The sequence below is a fragment of the Nematolebias whitei genome, chromosome 10 (genome assembly GCF_014905685.2).
Source record: "Nematolebias whitei isolate Nwh7 chromosome 10, NemWhi1, whole genome shotgun sequence".
NCBI classification, from domain to species: Eukaryota; Metazoa; Chordata; class Actinopteri; order Cyprinodontiformes; family Rivulidae; genus Nematolebias; species Nematolebias whitei.
Window position 1 is genome coordinate 12,010,072 of NC_056507.1, and position 4,913 is coordinate 12,014,984.

The 4,913-nt window shown below is 40.6% G+C and overlaps 1 non-coding gene across 1 annotated transcript; it reads left to right on the top strand.

The window, feature by feature from the left end:
• Positions 1 to 4,166: 4,166 nt before the first annotated feature.
• LOC119416547 lies at positions 4,167 to 4,271 on the top strand. The gene has a single exon (XR_005187097.1). It is a non-coding gene; the product is annotated as a U6 spliceosomal RNA (small nuclear RNA).
• The last annotated feature ends 642 nt before the right edge of the window (positions 4,272 to 4,913 follow it).

The following is a 4,913-nucleotide window of genomic DNA, read 5'->3' on the forward strand; positions in this document are numbered from 1 at the left end:
CAAAGGCAGACATGATGTTTTTGCCTGTCTGTGTGTACGTGCTGGTCTGATAGTAAAATATTTCATGAACCACTGGACAAACTTTCACAAAACTTGCAGAAAGTAATCACTGGATGAACATGCGCAAATGATGAACTTTAGACTGATAACATCTTGGACAAGATCTTTAAATATTTCTCAATAATTATTTTATGTCAACTCTGTTTGTCTGTTAGCAAATTACCTCATGAACCACTAGATTTCTTTTATTATACAGGCACGAATTTGATGTGGTAGTAGCTCAGAGTGATCCTCAACACATACTCTGAGTGTGACATCTCATGTTATTGCATGATATTGTGCATTACATTATTTTCAAGGTCATTTCTCAACATGAGATGATCTAAAACTCTGACATGAAAGGCAACGGGTGATATGCATTTTTCAATAATAAAGTAAAGTAGGAATTAGAAATATTTTCTATTTGTCTTCCTGTATCTTGTGAGCATGATAACTTGACAAACAAGTGAGGTACTAACTTCTATCTTAGTGTGTGGCTGCATGTAGGCATAAGAAATATTCCTATCAAAACTTGGGTTGCCATGTCAAAATCCAAGATGGCTGCTACCATATGGCGATGGCAGCCAGCAGGGCAGCTATGGCTGAGTGGTTAGAGCAGTCGTCCTCCAATGGGAAAGTTGGGGGTTCGATTCCACCAGCAGTCACATGCTGAAGTGTCCCTGGGCAAGGCACTGAACCCCTCATTGCTTCTGATGTGCGTCCAACTGGTGTATGAATGTGATCTAAAAGCACTGATTAGTCTTTGCAACGATATAGTAGAATGCTGTATGAATGGGTAAATGAGGGCACAGATTGTAAAATGCTTTTAGTATCTATCTAAGATTGAAAGTTGCTATATAAATACAGTCCATTTACCATTTATAAAAGTAAACTGCCCACTCCAGTTATTTGAAGAAACTATATTTACTAGTTTGCTTAAAAGTAGATTCCCCAAATGATTGGGGTGGCTGGTGGACTGGCTGAACATTGACCTATGTTGGCCAACGCCACCAATGGCCATGCCCTGGCTCCACCATTGCGTGTGGTGGTCGATAAAATTGCTCCCTTCGCTGGCTAGGATCGGTCTCTTTGCAATGCCTCGCACAAGCAAAAAGCACTTACCTCTGTACTTGTACCCAGTGTAACTCCTGCCCATACGAATATCTTGAACCAAATCATTAAGGTTCACTTGCATTCCTTGTTCAATTGCAGTCCAGAAAAACACTCTTCTCTAAAACTACAAACATTTACCATTCAAATTTCCTCAGTGATGGGGGACATTGGCATATTGCTTGTTCTTTAAGCAACAGTTCAGAGCATTGCTACAACTGTAAGACATTTTGCTTTAGTTTTTCAGAACTTTGAGGGAGATTGAGTCTGCAGTCATTTTCTGGAAATGTGTGTCTTTGTGCTTATGAAGGCTCTGAATGGACACACGTGGTTCTATGTGTGTGTTTTTCCCAGCCCTCCCTGTGTTACCATGAGACACGGGTCATATTTATCTAGGCATTCACAGAGCTTTTGCTCAGGGAGACAAATGGAGGTTTGTTTGAAAAGAGGAAGCAATGAGCAGACGCAAGATATTTTTGTCCAGGGTTTGGATCAATCAGTCTAAACTAATTCATAAGCTTTCGGGGAAATCGTGGCAATTGTAAAGTCAAGCAAACCTTAAATAGCAGAAAGAAAAAAAGGGAGACAGAAAAGTTGATGCTTGGACTCATAGCCTGCCATGTAGCATTATAACATTCAAATACAGTACATCTATATATATATTTTTTAATTTTTTAAATTTTTTATTTTTTTTACAAGTTATAAAACCCTGGGTGTCCAGCCCTCTTCCTGCTTTTTGATTACCAAAGTACTTTAAAACTTAAAACTTTGAACATTTTGACTTTATGGAATAAATAATTACAAAATACTGTTTATGCAGCTTTTGCTTGTTATGTCTGGTTGCTTCAAACGCTTGAGGTTTGCATAATGATGGTGTAATTATCTGACAAGACAATGAGTTATTTTCATGTTGTTGCACTTTATGGTTCTCTAACATTCTGTTGTGGCTGAATAATAAATACTTCACAAATCATGATGAATTAATGTGTTAAACAAGAGTAGAGTAGATTGTCAGCTGTGCAATAATTTGCTCTACATAGTGAATAAATTATCTTTATACAAACATTTGATGCAGTTTGTGCAAAATTTATGAGCTCTTTTCATGTGCTCATAACCGTTGTTATTACATAGTGACACATTTTATCCATGGTTGAGGTCGGCCTGACTTCATCTAGGCTAAATGTGAGTTGTCTTGGCTGACAAGCCTTTGCAACATCACCTGGACATTGGGGACAGTGCCACTGCATTGGCAGACTGGAGTGGTGGGGGGACCAAAGGATGTGTTCCAACTGCAGGGGAATCCCACTCCTCAGCTTACCTGGTAAGATCTGTTCAGGGGTGTTGCAGTGATGGCTGAACCTTTTTATAGTCAGGAGGAACAATGTGGGTTTCAATCATCCTCAAGGGGACATTGAAGTTTGCCCAACCAGTCTACCTCTGTTTTATGGACTTGAGAAAGGCATGCAACTGTGTTTCCCAAGGTACACTGTGAGAGGGGATGTGCTCTATGCGTATGAGATTAGGGGTCCATTGATGCAGACCATTAATAATAATAATAATAATAATACTGTGTTATGTATTGCCATCATTGTATGTTCCCATACGATGGCGAAATTGGATCTCTGCATTTAACCCATCCACCACCAGGTAGTGCAGTGGACAGCTGTTGAAAGCGCCCGGGAAGCATTTTGGGATAAGGTGTGTTGCTCAGAGACACCACGAGATGTGCAATGACTGGGGATCGAACCTGGGACTTTTGGGTCCTGAGTCGGCTGCCCTGCCTCTACACCATTTTAGTCCCCCTTCAGTTCTTATATACTGTAAATTGTGCAAGAGTCTGGTTCACATTGCCAACTGCAGGTTGGACCCTTAAAAGGTAAGAATCCCACTCTGCCAGAGTTCCTCGTTGTCAGGATTCTGTTCATAACTTTTATGAACTGAATGTCTCTGTGCAGCAGGGGGGTGAAAGGGGTCCAATTCAGTGATCTTAGAATTCCGTCTCTGCGAATAATGTAGTCCTGTTAGCATCGTCTCCCAAAATCTTCAGCTCTCACTGGAGTGGTTCATAGCTGCATGAGAAGCAACTGGGATGAAGATCAGAACCTCCAAATCTGTTGCCATGGTCCTTAGTTGGAATTAGATGCTGCTTCAAGTAGAAGAGATCTTGTGGTTTTGTTTATGAGAGAGGGAAGAATGGAGTGAGAGGTTTACAGATGGATCAGTGCAGCTTCCACAGTTATGTAGACTCTGTGCTGGTTCATTGTGGTGAAGAAGGACCTGAGCTGTAAGGCAAAGCTCTCTGTTTACCATTCAGTCTACGTTCTACCATCACCTTTGGCCACAAACTCTGGGTAATGACTGAAAGAAGAAGAGATCACAGATAAACAAAAATGAATGCGATGAAATGAAGACTTGTCTGCTGGCTTCCTTCCTTAGAGAGATAACTTTGCTAATTGGCATTTATAATGTATATGAATGTTTTTATTTAGTGCCCTGAGATAACTTCTGTTGTGACTTTGTGCTGTATAAATAAACTGAATTGAATTGAATTACATACACGTGGTCAAAATTAGTTTTTCTGCATGGCGGTTGGACTCTTCCTTGAAGATGGGGTGAGAAGTTCAGTTATTTGATAGAGATTCAGAGTAAAGTTGCTGGAACCAGTTGAGGTGGCTCGGGCAACTGGTAAGAGAGCCCCCTGGACGTCTCCTTAGAGAGGTTTTGCAGGACCCCAAGGAAGTCCCTAGATATGCTGGAGAGACTGTGTCTCTTGGCAGGCCTGGGAAAGCCTTTGAATCCTCCCAGAAGAGCTGGAAGAGGTGTCTGTGGGAAGAGATGTCTGGTCCTCCCTGCTTAACCTGCTGCCCCCGTGACCCAACTTTGGAAAAAAAGGCAGATTATGGATGAATGGAAGGATGAAACATTTTATTTTGGTATTTACTGTTTAGCCTTGTAGCTTGAACCATTAGAGCCATCATCACTGATCAAATGTAAAGAATAGCTGTTTTTTAAATCGGGTATTACTTTGGTAGCACATGTACTAAAATTGGAATGATACAGAAAAGATTAGCATGTCCCTGTGCAAGGATGACACGAAAATTCATGAAGCGTTCCTCATTTTTTCCCAGGTGCTTATATAGCTGTCCGCTGCTCCACCTGGGTGTATCTCGCGTATGATGGGTTAAATGCAGAGCACACGTTTCATCATTGTATGGGAACATACAATGATGACAATACATAGCACTATCTTCCTATTTTCTTCCATGTTGACACTAAAGTAGATGGTAGAAGTCTTAAATGTTGCATCATGGATGGATGTCAGACTGGCTTTAAAACAAAAAGGAGCCTTTTTTTTCTGCTTGAATACAGACACAGCTATGCTAAAGGCACTACTACAGATAAATGGACCATGCATCTCTGCAGCTGAGAAAAGTACTGCCTATCTGCCACTTAGTCAGACACCCAACTAACCAACACAAAACACTATTTCAGCATCAAGGGGTTCATCCTGCTCTCATTTACCCAGTGAAAACAGAGAAGAGTGAAATGGAAATGCATTTCCTTTAAACGGCATGTTGTTTTAGCAGTGAATTTAGCTTGCATCACTCCATTTAACAAATGATCCATGGGAAATGATGTACAATAACACCACAACAAAGAAAATTTAGTCGTAGGTTTCTAATCTTGCCACATAAAAAGCCTTATGAAGCTGTAGTGTTTAAAATTGGGCTGTAATATGCACTTTGAAATAATAGAGCAAAGAA